The sequence below is a fragment of the Oryctolagus cuniculus genome, chromosome 13 (assembly GCF_964237555.1).
Source record: "Oryctolagus cuniculus chromosome 13, mOryCun1.1, whole genome shotgun sequence".
In the NCBI taxonomy this organism is placed as follows: domain Eukaryota; kingdom Metazoa; phylum Chordata; class Mammalia; order Lagomorpha; family Leporidae; genus Oryctolagus; species Oryctolagus cuniculus.
The window spans coordinates 16,478,058-16,495,743 of record NC_091444.1 but is presented as its reverse complement, the minus strand read 5'-3'; the positions used below and the strand labels follow the sequence as shown (position 1 = coordinate 16,495,743).

The following is a 17,686-nucleotide window of genomic DNA, read 5'->3' as shown; positions in this document are numbered from 1 at the left end:
AAAAAAGACTCCCACTTTTTCCTGATCAGGACACCAGGTTCCGAGTGGTCGCCAGGCCACGGGCGACGCCCTGTGCTCGGGGACACAGGGTCTCATCTGGCTGTGCTCCTGCAACACTGTGATGCCCCCGTAGAGAAGCACACAGAAATTAGCTTTGAAACATACTGAACTGTTTCAGAATTAGCTGGCAGTTGAACATTTGATATGAAAGATTTTTTTAAAAAATGATTTATTTATTTATTTGAAAGGCAGAGTTACAGAGAGGCAGAGAGAGAGAATCTTCCATCCACTGCTTCACTCCCCAAATGGTGGCAATAGCTGGAGCTGTGCTGAGCTGAAATCAGGAGGCAGGAGCTTCTTCCAGGTCTCCCACATGGGTGCAGAGACCCAAGCACTTGGGCCATCTTCTACTGCTATCCCAGGCCATTGTAGAGAGTGGGATCGGGAGTGGAGCAGCCGAGACTTAAACTGGCACCCACAATGGATGCCGGCACTGCAAGCTGCAGCTTTACCCACCGTGCCACAGCGCTGGTCCCGATAAGAGGGATTTTTGTAAATGGCTGGTATCCTTTCCATAAAATACATATGCTTAATCACCCCATTATATCAAGGTTTCCATCCAGGCCAAGATTATGGGTGATCAAGGGTGGTGAGAACCCACTGACAGTTCCTCGAAGTTTTGCATTTCCTTATTTTCAAAATCATCATGCTTTTTCTAAGAAATTTGTATTTATTGATTTTATTTATTTCAAAGGCAGAGAGAGCTTTCCTGTCTGCTGCTTCAGTCCCCAAGCGCCCAGCAGCTGGGGCGGGGCCAGGCTAAACTTGGAGCTGAGGAGTCAGGCTAGGTCTCCTCCGTGGGTGACAGGGACTCAACCTGAGGTTTACTGCTTCCCAGCTGAATCCTAAGCGGAGCAGCCAGGACTCAAACCAGGCGTGCAGCTGTGGGACGCAGGCATCCCACGTTCTACTTTCTGCTGCCCCACAGTGCTAAGCCCACCCCCATAACTACGATCAGTTACTCTGTAGACTGTCCTTGATGGGCTTTGACTGCGCATGTCCTGGTGGGTAGATCCAGATGGTGCATTTTTCCCGTTCTCTCTACAGGTGATGTTGGGTCCGCAGGGGGTGTCAGGGCAAGGCCTGCTCACTCGGTTGAGGAAGCATTCACCAGATTTCTCCATCATGAAGGTGCTGGCCCCTTTGCCACTTTTTTTAAAAAAGGTTTATTTATTTATTTGAAAGGCAGAGTTATACAGAGAGAGAGAGAGAGGTCTTCTATCCGCTGCTTCACTGCCCAGTTGACCACAACAGTGGAGCTGTGCCGATCCAAAGCCAGGAGCCAGGAGCTTCTTTCAGGTCTCCCACGCAGGTGCAGGGGCTGAAGGAGTTGGACCACCTTCTACTGCTTTCCCAGACCATAGCAGAGAGCTGGATTGGAAGTGGAGCTGCTGGGTCTCAAACCAGCGGCCGTATGGGATGCCGGCGCTTCAGGCAGCAGCTTCACCTGCTACACCACAGGGCTGCCCCCTCTATCTCCACCCCCCTGCCACCACCATTAATAAACGATATGCTGGCTGATGCTTAGAGCTTGCACGCATATCCTTTTATTCCTCTTTAAAAAATATATTATGGATATGCTCGTTTATTTGAGAGAGAGAAAGAGAGACAGACTGAGCTCCCGACTCTGGATCACTCTCCCAGTGCCTGCAGAGGTGGGGACTGGGCCAGGCTGAAGCCGGAAACTCAATCCAGGTTTCCCAGCTACTTGGGCCTTCATCTGTTACCTCCCAGGAAGCCAGAATTGGGAATGGAGCTGGAGCTGGCTCTCAGGCATTGCAAAACGGGCCGTGGGTGTCTTAACTGGTTGGCCACATGCCCGCCCTGTGAACGTCCATTTCATCAGTGGCATTTTGTCCGGTGGTTTTGCAGCCAAGATGATCCTTGTCTGAGTCATTTGTTTCCGTGGTGGCTGCAAGCTGGTGGTTTTCCACTTGTGTCATTGCTCTTACGTTTATTAATTGAGTTTATGATTCTGACAGCTAAGCAAAGGGAATTCAGAAATGATATGAACCCACAGATGTTGCCTTATTTAGGAAAAGGATTTTGAGAGGTGGAGATTATTCTCGGTTATCTTGCAGGCCCTAAATCCACTGACGAGGACCCTTGGCAGAGGGAGTTCTGAGACAGGCACGAGGAGACACAGAGGTGAGCAGGAGGCGTCGTCAGTGCAGAGGCAGAGGAGGGGACGAGGGAGGCACAGCCAGGCAGAGGAGCAGGCTGGGCCGGGAGCAGGAGGAGGCAGATGATGGGCTGTTCCCACGAGTCCCAGGGGGCTGTGGCTGGCTGACCCTTGGATGTCCCACTTCTGGCCTCCGGAATGGGGAAGAACACGTTTCTGTTTGAAGTCCCACCAGCTGTGGCAGTTTGTTTAGGGCAACCGTGGGAAACTGATACAAAGGTCAATAGAGGGTTTTTTGATTTTTAATAACATGGTTCAAAATACTGGAAGGTTTGGGTGGAAAGGTTCAATAAAGGGAAACTTGATGCCAGAAAGGGGAGAGTTGTTGGAGCCACCTGTGGGTCGGTGGCGACCGGGGGGTCTGCTGGGGGAGAGTCTTGCTTTGCAGAGGGGCCTGCTGTCCATCCAGAGTGCAGGCCGAGTGTCCCTCGTCTGAAATGCTTGACACCGGAGAATGAGTGATTTCTTCAGATTTTAGAATGTGAAATGTCTTGGGGTGAGACTTTCTTTTTTCTCTTGCTGTATTGAAATACCCGAGGTTGGATACTTAACAAAGAAAAGAGGGCTCTTTCGTTCACAGTCTGGAAGTCCCAGAGCGTGGCACTGCTGAGGGCTGCAGGAGGCATCCCACGGGTGTGTGTGTGTGTGGGGGGGGTTGCATGGAGAGACAGGAAGCAGAGAAGGGGAGGGGTCAGCTTTGCTCTTTGATAACTCCTGGGAGACCCAACCGGGAGAGCAATGAATCCTCCCAAGGGCAGGGCCACTAAGGACCCGTTGACCTTGCACTGATAGGGCATTGACCTCTTCAATGCCCTATCTTCTCTTAACCCCGCCACACCAGGGACCAAGCTTCTGATGCGTGAACCCCAGGAGAACACACTCAAACCATAAACAGATCATAGCAGGGCCCAGTTCCAGCCATGAGATTCGCTCAGGTTTCACAGACAAGGGTTTCAAGTACAAGTTCATGAGCAAATGAGTGAAAAGACAAGTTGGGCTGGTGTTTGGCAGTTGGGCTCTGCCAGCTGGGACAATGGGATCCCTTATCAGAAAACCTTTGTTCCAGCTTTCTGCTAAAGCAGACCCTGGGAGGCAGCAGCAATGGCTTTGCCACCTATGTGGTTGACCTGGGTGGAATCCTTGGCTCCTGACTTCAGCCTGGTCCAGTCTTTGCCATTGTGGACATATAGAGAGTGAGCCAGTGGGTGGAAATCTGTGCATAGTTTTTTCATAATATACACTTTTGCATAAACTTGTTGGAGACCCCTTATCCATCTGCCACTCAGAGCCTGAAAAGAATTTTACCCAGTGTTTCTAGCGTGCTGGCTTTTGATTGTGACCTGCCACGTGGGATCCTGTGTGGCGTTCTCCACTTGTGGCGCTGTGTCAGTGCTCCCAAAGCTTCGGGTTTCGGATTTGCAGTTTTGTCACAAGAGGAAGGCAGAGACTGGGGCCACGCGCAGGCATAGCTGTGGTTGGTGAAGGGGACGGTGGCGGCTTGTGGCCGTTTTCTTCCCGCTGCTTCCTTTTTCTCTGTGAAATAAGAGATTACTTTTTAGCTAAGAGTAGAGAAGAGCAGAAGCTGGAAGTTTGAAGAGAGAAGAACCATATTCAGGGCTTTTTTTTTTTTTTTTTTATGTATTTGAAAGAGTTACACAGAAAGGTAGAGACAGAGAGAGGCCTTCCATCCGCTGGTTCACTCCCCAGATGGCCACAACAGCCAGAGCTGTGCTGATCTGAAGCCAGGAGTCAGAAGTCTCCTCCGGGTCTCCCACGCAGGTGCAGAGGCCCAAGGACTTGGGGCCATCTTCTACTGCTTTCCCAGGCCACGGCAGAGAGCTGGATCAGAAGAGGAGCAGCCAGGACTAGAACTGGTGCCCATATGGGATGCCGGCACTTCAGGCCAGGGCTTTAACCTGCTGTGCTACAGTGCCAGCCCTGGTCTGTCTTATATGGATAATGATGTCAAGGCCAGACACAGCCTTGCACAGGTGGATCCAAGGATTTCTCATGGGGCAATGCTCCCTGACTCTACTCAGAACAGCTCGCGACTTTTCCCTGGGAAGCCGCTCGTTGACAGATGATTTGGGTGTCCAGGTGGAAATGAGTGTGTAGAATTCTGGAGAATGAAAGGAGACATGAGGGCTGGTGCTGTGGCATAGGGGGTAAAGCCGCCACCTGCAGTGCTGGCATTCCATATGGGCGCCGGTTCGAGTCCCGGCTACTCCTCTTCCCATCCAGCTCTCTGCTGTGGCCTGGGAAAGCAGTGGAGGATGGTCCAAATCCTTGGGCCCCTGCACCGGCATGGGAAACCCGAAAGAAGCTCCTGGCTCCTGGCTTCGGATCAGCACAGCCCCGGTCATTGTGGCCATCTGGGGAGTGAACCAGCAGATGGAAGACCTCTCTGCTTCTCTTTCTCTCTCTGTGTAACTCTGACTTTAAAATAAATAGATAAATCTTTAAAAAAAAAGAAAAAAGAAAAAAGGGGACATGAAATTTCTTAGCGCAGGGGGAATAATAAGAGACCTTTTGAGGTTATCAGAAAGATAACTAAAGCATTAGGGATAAGTCTTAACTGCAGACTTGGGGGCTTAACAGACTTCAGGTTCGCGATGTTCAATAAGATGCAGGTGGTGGAGAAAAGCTTCAGAAACAGGCATAACTGTGATACAGGAGGGCTGTGGTCTGTTTTGCTCGTGGGTCAGAAATCATGTTTCTGAACGCTGGCTGTGGGGCTTAGATAATGTAGGTGAATATTTTGTTGGGCTCGTCTGGGATATATAAGTGGGACGCACAAAGGAGGATGCCTTGGGTGCCTGGCGTCTTCTCTCTGCCCTGTGTCCTCTCTCCTCTCTTTCCATCCTGCTCTCTCCCCAGGAGATCGGACCAGCATGAACAACAGCCTCCGGCTTCCTGTTGGGTCAGGCCAGCGAGGAGTCCCTGCAGACGGAGGGAAGGCAGATGTGAGGTTGAGGAGTAATATCCTTGACTCCTGTGGCGTCAGCTCAGTGCTGCTGTGCCTGGCAGTCGAAGGTCCTCTCACCGTGTCCTCTCCTCGCAGCTCAGGGTTGCATGACCCCTCCCTTCTCACACCCGTTGGGCCTCGCTGACGACAGCACGGAGCAGCCTCAGGAGTTGTGCTGTGCCCACCTGCATTTATAAGTTAGTCACACCTTGGTACAATGCAGAGCTGAGTGTGCCGTTGATTTCCCCGCTGGAATGCTGATTCCTTAGAAATTTCCAAGGCGTCTTGCACTCAGCATTGCTAGCATAAGAGATAAATACTCAGGGCCAGAGCTGTGGCGTAGCGGGTAAAGCTGCTGCCTGCAGTGCCGGCATCCCATGTAGGCGCCGGTTCGAGTCCCGGCTGCTCCACTTCCGATCCAGCTCTCTGCTATGGCCTGGGAATGCAATGGAGGATGGCCCAAGTGCTTGGGCCCCTGTACCCATGTGGGAGACCTAGAAGAGGCTCCTGGCTCCTGGCTTCAGATTGGCGTAGCTCCAGCTGTAGTGACCAACTGGGGAGTGAACCAACAGATGGAAGACCTATCTCTCTCTCTCTCTATAATTCTGACTTTCAAATAAATAAATAAATCTTTAAAAAAAAAAGAGAGAGAGAGATAAATACTCTGTGGATAGCTGCACCATTTTCACACTCAACCATTGTCCAGTGAAAATCTTCTGGACAGTATTAATGTTTAATTTTTTATGTGCTTTTTTGACTCCTGTATATTCCATATCTTATGGTATTTGCTAAATGTGTTTTTTTTACATCCTTTACCTACTAAAATATTCTCTTTTCCTCCACTTCCAATCCATAAATAAAACATCATCTCAATAAAAAAAATAGCATTAATTAAAAGTTGGTAGCCTGTAGGCTAGGGTTCCCTGCCCTTGCTAACGTCAGGTCACAGCACACCTCACGGCGTTTGTGTACTTCACAGGATCACCAGGCTGGTAGTAAAATTCTCTGTCCTTTGAGTGCATGTGGAAACTGGCCTCACCTGATTTGCTCCATCTATAAAACAGTTAACTTGCAATTCTGCTTATTGGTGCAGAATGGGACTCCAACATTTAAACTTGAAGCTAGGGCATAATGATTAAGATGATGTAGTGCTTGGGTTTGCGCTTCCTGCTAATGCACAGCCTGGGGGGCAGCAGATGGTGGCTAAAGTACTTGGGTCCCTGCCACCCGTGTGGGAGACCCAGATGGAGTTGCAGGCTCCTGGCTTTGGCCTTGCCCAGCCCCACCTGTTGTGGGCATTTTGGGAGTAATCCAGCAAGAAAATTAGACAGAGATTTCCCATCATTGGTTCACTCCCCAAATGCCAGCAACAGCTAGGGCTGGGCCAAGCCAAAGCCAGGAGCTGCGCCCTCAGTGTGGTTTCTCATGTGGGTAGCAGAAACCCAAGTGCTTGAGCCATGTGCTCTGCGTGGAAGCTGGGATTCCAGCCCAGCTCTCCAGGGTGGGATGCAGAGGTCTCAACCACACCTAAACTGTCAGTCTACATGCCTGTCCCTGTACTTTCTTTATAGCTAAGTAGCTTTGCAGACACTTCACCTTGTAGGTTTTGCTAAAGATAAAGTAAATGTGGACAACTGTTTCTTCTGTGTTTTGTTTCCAAGGGACAACCTTGCCACCAGGCCATTTCCTGGACATAGCCCAGGCTTTGAGTAGGTACGGCAGTCCCCAAATTTGGCTGCAGTGAGGGGGGATTATTTGGGGGACAATGGAGTAGTTCCAAGCATCCACTGTAATGTTCCCAGCCAGCCTGACTGTTATCCTGTTTTCCATCTTTGATTTGCACGTGGGACTGTGACCGTGACCTGCTTGGTCCCCTTTCTGGTCCCTCTCTGTCCTAGCACTGGGAGAGGGGACCAGGTTGATGCCCTGCCTTGGCCAGTTCCCAGTTGTGACTCATGTCGCTGCCCTCTCTGGGTGTCCCCTAGGTTCAAGGCCGTGACCTGTGAGAAGGCACCGAGCCTCTTGCCCTCGGAAGCGGCCTCTCCCACCGTCTGGTGCAGTCTTGTTTGTCTCTTGGGTGCCAAGCACCCAGCCTGCACTTCCCTTGCTTGTTAGCGGCTCTCCTGTTCCAGTGAAAACTTGTGCTTCTGGGGGTCAGGGACTCTTTTCTTCTTGGTCCTCAGCCACACATCCCTGGCATACAGCAGGTGCTCAATAAGCATCTTATGGTCTCCCTTTTCCTTGTCTACTTGTCCACAAGCTGGGGTTGGCAAACTATGGCTCAGGGGTCAAATGCAAGTGTCACCTGTGTTTGGAAGGCTTGTAAGCTACGAATGATTTTTTTCCCAATTATTTATTCAAAAGGCAGAGCAGTGAGAGATACAGACAGGGATCTTCCATCCACTAGTTTACTCCTAAATGACCGTAACAAACAGAACCAAGCCAGGCTGAAGCCAGGAGCCCCATCTGGGTCTCCCACGTGCGTGGCAGGGCTCAAGCTCTTGGACCGTCTTGCACTACCTTCCCAGGTGCATTAGCAGGAAGCTGGATCGGAGGCAGAGCAGCCAGGTCTTGAACCAGTGCTCTGACACAGGACGCTGGCTTTGCAAGTGGCGGCTTAACCCACTGCACCACAACGCTGGTCCCCAAAGAAAGGTTTTTCTACATCTTTAAATTGCTGGGGAAAACAAAAAACATAATAAGAAGAAAATTCTTGATGGGTTAAAATCCTGCGAGCTTCAGATTTCTGTGTAGGTATGTACGGTTTTATTGGCACACAGCCACGTCTGCTCGTGTTCGTGTTGCCCAGTGAGACAGCGGCAGCAGGACCGGGGGCACCGCAGAGCCTGGCTCACTGGCCAGCTCTGTCTTTGCAACACAAGTTTGCCCACCGCAGTCCTAAAGAAGAGGCAGAAACCCCGAGTCCTGACGCTCTAGACCCTTGCTTTGCCTTCGGTTACTCATGTACACATTCACCTCCTCTTCATTCAACCATTTAGTCAACAAATGTTTGCTGAGTCTCCATTTATGCGCCAGTTGTGTCCAGGGGCACAGCTCTGGTTGCCGCCCAGAGCTGGGGAGGGGTGCCCCGTGGTGTTGCTCCAGCAGCTCAGTGCCACCTTGCTGAGGCACATCCGGGGCTATGCTAGGAAGCAGCCATGTGCTCGAAGCCAGGCCCTGGGCGCCATCAGTCTGGAAGCACCCAGACAGGCCCTCCTGTGCCCGGGGTCAGCACGTGCTAGCCCTTGGCAGTCGGAGGCTCGCCCTTGACCTTGCCAGGCCCAGGAGCTCTGATCTTTGGTTCGTCTCTGGCTCTCCCCACCCCTCACATCGTGAGTGCACCCCTGAAGCATCCACAGGTGCCCCCTTCCTCTCCCACCAGGGTCTGCATTTCCTCCGGCTTCTGTCCCAGCTGCTCACTCTCACATGAACTAGCGAGGGGCTCAAGGAACCAGAAGCAAGGTGGCCAGCATCACCTACATTCCCAGCTCGCCATTCTAAGTGCTTTTTATGCATGGTCATTTTCTTTCTTTTCTTTTTCTTTTTTCTTTTCTTTATTCCTTCCTTCCTTCCTTCCTTCCTTCCTTCCTTCCTTCCTTCCTTCCTTCCTTTCTTTCTTTTTTTTTTTTAAAGATTTATGTGTTTATTTGAGAGGTAGAGTTACAGACAGAGAGGTCTTCCATCCACTGGTTCACACCCAAATGGCCGCAACAGCCAGAGCTGTGACAATCTGAAGCCAGGAGCCAGAATCTTCTTTCGGGTCTCCCACACAGGTGCAGGGACCCAAGCACTTGGGCCATCTTCCACTGCCCTCCCAGGTACATTAGCAGAGAGGTGGATCAGAAGAGGGGAGCCAGGACTTGAACCGGTGGCACAGGTGGAGGCTTAGGCCACTACACCACAGTGCCAGACCCCCATGGTCATTTTCAATCTTGTCTTTTGTAAAGCTTTAAGAGATAAGCACCCTTGGTTTTTTATTTTCCTGCTGTTTTACTGACGACAAAACAGAGACTCAGAGAAGGGAAGCCATTTGCCCAAAGTAAGGTTGCCCCCCGGAGCCTGGGCCGGATCGACACAGGGCCCAGCCTTCACTGCTCCGGTGGGTGACAGCCAAGGGCGCGGCAGCAGCAGGAGCCCGTGGGTGGCCGTGGCGGCTGCCTGGCACTTTGGACAACGCCCTCACGGACAGGGCACAGGATGTCACTGCTGTTGCCTCTCACACTGAGATTCCCGCCCGGAACGACTGGAGAGTTCTCTGGTCAGAAACTGGACGGAGGACGGGAACCACTGACCAGTGTGCTTCCTGCCGCTGCGGGGTGGCCTTGTGCAATGAAGTTTCTGGACCTGCCGCCTAGGCCAGTCCTTCTTTTTTTCTTTTTTAGGTTTTATTTTAAAAATATTTATTTTTCTTTTCATTTTTGTTGAAAGGCGGAGAAACGCCAGCTTACTCCTGCAAGTCAGGCCTGGGCCAGGCAGAGGTCAGGAGCCAGGAGCTCCACGCGGGTCTCCCGTAGGAGTGACAGCCTGCTCAGCACTGGAGCCATCGCCTGCTGCCTCCCAGGTGCACTTTAGGAAGCTGGGTGTGACGTGGGAGGGTCAGGAGTGGGTGCTCCCATATGGGGTGTGGACGTCCCAAGTGTTGACTGAGCCTCCTTGCCAGACTCCTGCCTCCCAGGATGTTTGTTGGCTGAATCACTGGTTCTCCTGAATTCGAGGGGTCAAAAACCTAGCAGATTGGAGCGGACCAGCAATGCCGGAGGTGTCTGTGGAATGTGGGTCACAGGGCACAGGGAGTGGTGAGTAAGGGGGAGGGCGGAGCGCCCCAGCGTCCGGTGGGGTCTGGACGGGGGATTCCTGCCCGGAGGAGGAGGAGAGATCTCAGCAGACTCCCCCAGGCCCAGGGCCAACAATCGACAACCGTCTCAGGATGACAGTTCCGGGAACTCGGTCTGGGTAACAGCGCCGGAGGCCTTGCCTTTCCCTCCCCTCTTTGCTTCAAGGAGGTGCCAGCTACGTGGTGACTCCAGAGGAGCCTGTCTTGTGCCAGTCATTGCTGGGAAAAGGATTATCACAGTGGAAACACTTTATTTGGAAAAAAATGGGGTGATCAGTATTCAAAATGACATTGCAGGTCCAACAGTGGCGTCCCTGCAAAGATCAAGGTCAGAAAGAAGGCGGCTTTCTCAGCGTTCGTGTTTTGGATGTGTTAGTTGGTCCAGTTCTTTATGCCTCATTCCAGAGTGTCTCGGGCTGTTCATGAGGACACACGGAAAACCCATTCAGTGACTCAGATGTGGGAACCCGGCCCCAGGCTCTGGTAAAGTAAACATGGAAATGAGTGGAATTTACTGGGAGCTTGCAGGAAGTAAGGTGTCATTGTTAGCATAGTTTCCTGTCGTAAAAATTCTCGAATTTGGGTTTAAAATAGCAACCGTAAATGTTGTTTTTGACTCTAAAATCTATAGGAAATCCACAGTTGTATGGTTCATTCATTCTTTCTCTCCTCTCTCTCTCCTCTCTCTTTTCCCCCTCTCTCTCTCCTCCCCCTCCCCCCACACACACAAAGAGAAAGAGAGTGAATTTTCCACAGATGAGGAATTGGATGTCTCCATTCCCTCAGAAGCACTGGTGAGGAGGGTATTTGCCATGTGCACTAGGGAAGTGGCCAGCGGGAAGGGAAGCTCCATGTTGGTTTCAGTGCTGAGTGGCAGGGACACGCAGCCATCTTTCCTCCTGGCCCATTCCCGCCACTTCCAGTCCTGTGGGCCTTGCACCTGCAGGCTCAAGTTCATCATCGGCGACCGTGAGTTTTACCCAAAGCTTCTGGTACCAGCCTGTACTCAGAGCTGGCTGCTAACCGTTTCTGGGTAGACCTGGCAATGAGTATAAGTGAGAAGCAGTTTTTAAACCTAGTTAAAGGTAATTTCCATACATAGAAGGTAGTTTGTCCTTCCTGAAGTATGGGGAAAATGAACACAACGCCAAGGTCTTTGCATTGTAATTAAGCTAACTATTGAGGATCCAAAACCTAATTGGGGGCTGGCTGCTTTGGGAGGAAGGGGGAGCCTGGAACCAGAAGGGCTGGTGCTCTGTGGGCAAGCCCAGCCCAGTGCCTTCCCTCCCTTTCTTTTTAAGCTTCTTTTACGTTTATTTGCAAGGCAGAGGCAGAGGCAGAGGCAGAGGCAGAGGCAGAGGCAGAGGCAGAGGGGATTCCCAGCTGCTGGTTCACTGCCCTCATGTTTGCAGCAGTAGGGACTGGGCCAGAAGCTTGCAGCTCAGTCTGGGCCTCCCACGTGCATGGCCGGGAGCCAAGTCCGCGCACGGTCATCTTCCTAGCAGGAAGCTGGGGTCGGAAGTGGAGCCAGGACTTGAACCCAGGCTCCTCAGTAAAGGATGTGGGTGTCCCAAGCTGCATCTTTAACTGCTATGCCAAACACTCACCCCTTCTCTTGTCTTTTTAACATTTACATTAAAAAAAACCTTTTGATACAATATAGCAAAATTCACCAACGTGGCCAATTTGAAGTGTGTAATTCAGTGTCCTTTAACTCATCCTGCGTTGTGCAATCATCACCTTCACCCAGTGCCGGAGGGCTCTCCTCACCCCCAGATGAAGCCCACCCCCATTAAGATGCCACTCCTCACTCTCTCCCCCATCTGGCCTTCTGTCGCTATAGATTTGAGAAGGTTCACACATACGGGATCATCCAGTATGTCTGACCTTTTCCATCTAGCATTTTTCTTTTTTTAAAAGATTTATTTATTAGAAAGGCAGAGTTACAGAAAGGCAGAGAGAGAGAGAGAGAGAGAGGTCTTCTATCCACTGGGTCATTCCCCCAAGTGGTCAAAATGGCCAGAGCCAGGAGCCAGGAGCTTCTTCTGGGTCTCTCCCTTGAGTACAGCGGCCCAAGCACTTGAGCCATCTTCTACTGCTTTTCCAGACTGTAGCAGAGCTGGATCGGAAGTGGAGCAGCCAGGCCTAGAACCGGCGCCCATATGGGATGCCAGCACTGCAAGGCCGCAACTTTACCTGTTAAGCCACAGCACTGGCCCCCACCTAGTGTTTTCAAAGTTCAGTAATGTAGCTTGTTTCAGCACTTCATTGCTTCTCATGGATAAATGATATTTATTCCGTTGCATGGGCATGGTGCATTTTGTTTATCCGTTCATCAGTTGGTGGACGTTTGATTGCTACCGCCTTCTGGCTTTTGTGACTGATGCTAATGTGAACATCTGTGTGCCTGTTTTGTTTTCAGTTCTTCTGGGCCTAGACCTAGGAGCGGAATTGCTGGGTCACATGGTCATTCTATATTTAGTCTTTGGAGGAAAGAACAAACTGGTTATCTCCTGCCCTTTAAGTGCTGTGTGAAAAATAAAGCTTTACCATGTAATGAATATTCCAATGTCAATTATGGAACACATGTTAAAAAAAGTTATATTTCTAGATTGAACGTTGAGAGTTTAAGAGATTTCCTTGAGGCCCAGATCCATTCTGAACACTTTGCTAAACAAACAAGCTAGCACGAAGGCACTTACACGTATTTGCTTCTTGCCATGGTTGGCTTTTTCCTAAACATTTGTTTGGCCTTTTACAGAATTCAGTATCTCTTAAGAGGATGGTTATAAATAGATGATGCCATCGCTGTCCACGTTGGTTTTGTACTTTTTCTGGGTCAAATGGAAGCTCTCTAATCTCTTTTGTGATTTGCCTAAATGTAGAGTAATCCAAGGGTAAATCCGAGTTAGGCAGTCATCTTCCTCTTTATGTCTACTTTTGCTTGAATATCCCAGGTCCCGAGGACCAGGGCAGGATCAAAGAGAAATAAAATGATTGCAGATAGCGCTGAGAATTTCTCAACATCACTTTGCCTGGTACAAGTTAACACAGTGAAGAGGAGGGTGTTTGTCTGCCAGAGACCGTGAGCTCCACCGGAGGTGTCACAGGTGGTACAGAGCCAGGTGTTTCCCCCGCTCTCACACTCACCACGACACACAGTGTGTGTGCTTTCCCACACCCAGCACACGCCAGCCGACGTCCTGTGTTCAATCCAATTCTGACCCTCTCTGCGTGGGTCCCACAAGTTAAGTGCTCTGCCCCACAAGACTGGCCCCCTTCAGATGCCTACTGGAAGTAGATTGACAGGCAGCTCTAATTTTGCCCGACTGGCTGGAAAACAGGTCCCTACTGCCTCCTCCTTGGGTTCAGCTCTTTTGCTGGGAGGGCTCACAGAACTCAGGGAAGACTTGCTTTTCCTGGTTTATTAGCACAGGACCTGCTCAAGGAGGGAGGCACTGAGGAGCCAGATGGAAGGCAGGCATAGGGCAAGGCCTGTGGGAAGGGGCACAGGGCTTCCATGTGCTCTCCGAGTGTGGCACCACCACACATCTCCAGCGGCCCGGAGGCTCTGTGCAGCCTGCCCTTACGGTTGTCATGGAGGCTTCATTATGTGGGCGTGATTGACTGCATCATTGGCCATCAACCTTCAGCCCCGGAGGTGTGGGTGGGTGGTGCTACATGTGCCAACTGTAACCAAGTGGTTGCTTCCCCTGTGGCCTTCCCCCTTCAGGGGGCTGTGAGAGCCCTCAGCCGCCAGCATGCAGAAGCACTTATCACGTTAGAGATCCCAAGGCTTGTAGGAGCTGTGTGTCAGGAAACTGGGAAGAAGACCAAGCGTGTGTTTCTCATTATGAGTCGCACTATCACAAGGGGTCTAGCTCCTTCCAGTAAATGTGACTCCCCACCCCTCAACACCTCTCAAGTGGCCCCGGGCATCGCTCAGGTTTCGTTACTATAATGAAACACCCACGGTAGCCTGCTTCCTAGAAAAGAGGTTTATTTTGGCTCACAGTTCTGGAGGGATGAGGTCCACACAGCATGGCACAGGTTCTCTCAATGGTTCCTGTGGGGGCTCCTGTGTGTCTGTGTGGTCTCTCTCCCCCTCCTAATAAAGCCATTAGGATTCAGTCATGGAGGTGCCACCTAATGACCTAATCCAATCTAACCACTTCCTGAATGTCCCACTTCTAAACACTACAGTCAGGTTAAGTTTCCACCGTCTGAACACCATTAACTTACGGACTAGCGGTTAAACTGCTCTATGAGTTCACAGGAGAGGGGGATAAAATCTAACGGAGCATAGTATCCAGTCTTCCCAGTACTCCCGGACTTGGGAAATTGGAAAATTTTCCCCTTGAGATATCTGCTCTCACCCAGGGCTAAGTTCCAAAATATCGAACAGTGTGGCACAGGTACCCGCCATTCTGCACTGAGGACTTGGACCATTGTATGATGGAGTAGGTTCTGGAAGGTTCTCCCGGCGGCTCAAGACCTGTGCTGCAGTTGCTGAAACCAGTGAAGGTCTTGGGGGCCCAGGTTGAGTTAAGGAGCCAATGGCTTTGGGAGGGGATGCTAGGGCAGCAACTGTTCACCAACTGGTGGAGAAATATTTTAATATTTTAACAGCCAGTGCGTCTGTACTCATGTACCAGGAAGACTATTATTAGCAACTATGATATTCCCTCTTCTCCACCATCCTTAACCAGAACTTTTAGGTCAAGATTCTGCCGTCTTACCCTGTTGTCTTTCCTCAGGAAGCAGTCACCTCTCTTCCTACCAGGAAGGCATCATTTTGCCTACTTAACCTCGGCTTCCAGCCTCGGGGAGCTGACCCTTTCAGCCCAGAAAGGTCACCATCGTGGCTAATGGTTCCTTGTGCTTCCAGGAACTGCCACTCCATCCCTTTCCTTGATATCACCGTGATCTGTCTAACGCCCCAGTCACACCTGGTCATCACCCTGTTTAATAACCACCCGTCTCTTTTCAATGCTTGACAATGGTCAACACTCTCCACCCTGCCATAAGGGGGAAAACCATGCACACGGATGCAGCCTGGTATTCTGGGCTTCAGTCTCATTCCCAACGTCTTTTTTCACTTGCAACTTCTTTTCCCCGTGCACGCGGATGTGTGTCCTCCCACACACACACTCTGTCCGTCACCACGTCTGTCTCACGGTTCTGTCCACGTAGCGCTTGCTGAAACCCTATCCCACTTGCTGTACTCTTCTTTCCGTATCACACCGTCTCCTTTCTTGCAAGCAGTGGGGGCAGCAGGGACCTACAGTGAGCAGCCAGCACTTTTGCAGGGGCCATGTCGGGAGCTGGAGAGAGACTGTGACCATCAGCTCCAAGGTAGTGAGAGTCTCAAGATCTGGAGAAAACCTGGAGGAGAGCAAGCCCAACACGGGAGATCAAGGGAGCTCAGGAATGTGCCCTGATAGGCATCAGGTAAACCCGGCCAGGACTTCTTGGACTTCTTTCCTGCTGGGGACAATAAATTCGTCTTTTGTGTAACTGGCGTCGCATTGCTGTGCTTGTGAGCAGGAGGTGGCACATCCTTCAAGGAGGAGGTGAGATGCCAGCTCCTCGCTTCCCCGTCCTCTTTCTCCCCCAGCTTTTTATCTGCACTGTTTTGGCACTGCCAAGGGCTGGGTTGTTTGTGTCCCTGCTTCCTTGTGCTGGAAAGCAAGGGCCCTCCGGAGGACGGATTCCTAGAGGGTCAAGATCAGGTTGCATGTAGTGACTGGTGTGTGTGTGTGTGAGTGGGTGGTGAGGCAGTGGGCTGGGGCTGCTCTTTTGTTAGAGTTCAGGCAGGAGGAGAGGCGAGAGCCTGCTGGGAAAGCGGTGGGGTCTCAGGCTCAGGGCTGGCCTTAGACTGCTCATCTAGACAGCTCACGAAGACTGAGCCCAGCACGGATAGGAGCATTCGTGTTTACCTCCAAAGAGGAGCCAGGGAAGGAGGTAGAGAAAAGCATCGAGGAAAAGTTTTAACTTCAGGAAAGCAGGCTCTGGGTCAGGAGCGGGGCTGGGCTGAAGACGGATGGGTGGGCTTGGGCGAGAGAGAAGGGTGTTAATTCAGAGACATGTGGGAGAAGAGACTGCATTAAGAGAGGGTGACGTTCTAACCCGAAGAGGAATGGAAGGGATGCTGACCGTCAGCTCACGGCGGCACATGCTGTTTGAGTGTTAATTTAAGAGTGTTTCCATGAAAACCGCCTTGAGGATTAACAGCTGCGTCTTTAGTTTTCCTCTAAGAGGAGGGAAGCCCCCAGCACCCTCCTACAGGGTCTTCTTGCCTGTAGTCTCATTCCGTGTCCAGGTGTTCTCTCCCCAGTGCTAGGTGCTCCTGAGGGCGCATCTTTTTTTTTTTTTTTTAATTAATTAATTAATTTGAAAGGCAGAGTTGCAGAGGAAGAGGGAGAGGGAGATCTTCCATCTGCTGGTTCACTCCCCAGATGGCTGCAACAGCCGGAGCTGCGCTGATCTGAAGTCAGGAGCCAGGAGCTTCTTCTGGGTCTCCCACGTGGGTGCAGGGGCCCAAGGACTTGGGCCATCTTCTACTGCTTTCCCAGGCCATAGCAGGGAGCTGGATCAGAAGTGGAGCAGCCAGGTCTTAAACTGGTGGTCCTATGGGATGCTGGCATTGCAAGTAGAGGCTTAACTGGCTGCACCACAATGCAGGCCCCAGGAAGACTGTTTTTTTCAAGAGTTGGGGTTGAGTGTGGAAAGGCACTAGAGAGACAGGGATGACGGCTAAGAAAATGCTTTAAAAAGAGTGAGGAATCCTGGAGCCTGTTTCTCTGCTGAAGAGGAGAGCCAGTTGGAGGCAGCGAGTAGGCATCAAGCTGTGTGGAGGCAGGCGATTGGTGGGGCAGGTCCTGGAAGCCTGGGGAGGAGGTGACTGGGGCCAGGGCCAGTGTTTCCCTTGGAGAAGGGGAGGGAGGGAACAGGACAAGCAAGCTGTGTGCAAGCCGGGAGCATGTCCTCCTGTGTCCTTGCCCCGTGCATCACGCTGCCTGGCACCCAGCATGGCGTTCGATGGAAGCTGGGGCAGGTGTACAAAGCCCATGCTGTGGGTAGGGAGTCCTGCCATGCACTGGGGGTGGGAGTGGGGGTTCAGCCATCCTTTAAGGGGGAGTCCAGCCCTGCGGTGGGTTGGGAGACCAGCCAAGGGAGCACTTCCCTGGTTTCAAAGAGAAGGGGGGAGTGAGACCCTCTGTGGAAGTGCTGGAGGGAGTGGTGGCGTTTGAGAGGGGGGTGCAGGACCCCGAGGGAAGGAGGTGGAGGGGAGGAGGGAGAAGCCTGCACTGCAGAGCAGTTCTGCTGAGGTGGGGACCCTCACCTGGGAAGGCAGATCCAGGGTGCCGGGGGGTCTTTCCCAGCTGCGTGTGGCAGCCATGGATGGAGCCAGGAAGGCTGGGCCAGCTGAGCGGAGTCACCCGTGGCAGGAATGGGATTTCCAGCGTGAGCTTTCTGTGTCTGCACCAGAATGCTCAGCACCTGCCCTGCCCTGCCCACAGACACGGAGCTGGGGGCAGATGAACACCCCCACCCCCCCACCCCCGCCCAGCCTCTGCTCTGGGATTTGCATCCAGGTAGTTAGTGACCCGTGCCGGCTGTGGCCAGCCCTGGGGGCTCCATG

At 51.8% G+C, this 17,686-nt stretch overlaps 1 long non-coding RNA gene across 1 annotated transcript in view; it reads left to right on the top strand.

The window, feature by feature from the left end:
- The first annotated feature begins 767 nt into the window (after positions 1 to 767).
- LOC108178227 (uncharacterized) overlaps positions 768 to 17,686 on the top strand; it is a 159,331-nt gene continuing 142,412 nt past the window's right edge. The window contains exon 1 of the long non-coding RNA XR_007909846.2: positions 768 to 2,208. This is a non-coding gene — a long non-coding RNA (uncharacterized lncRNA). The remainder of the gene's footprint in view (positions 2,209 to 17,686) is intronic.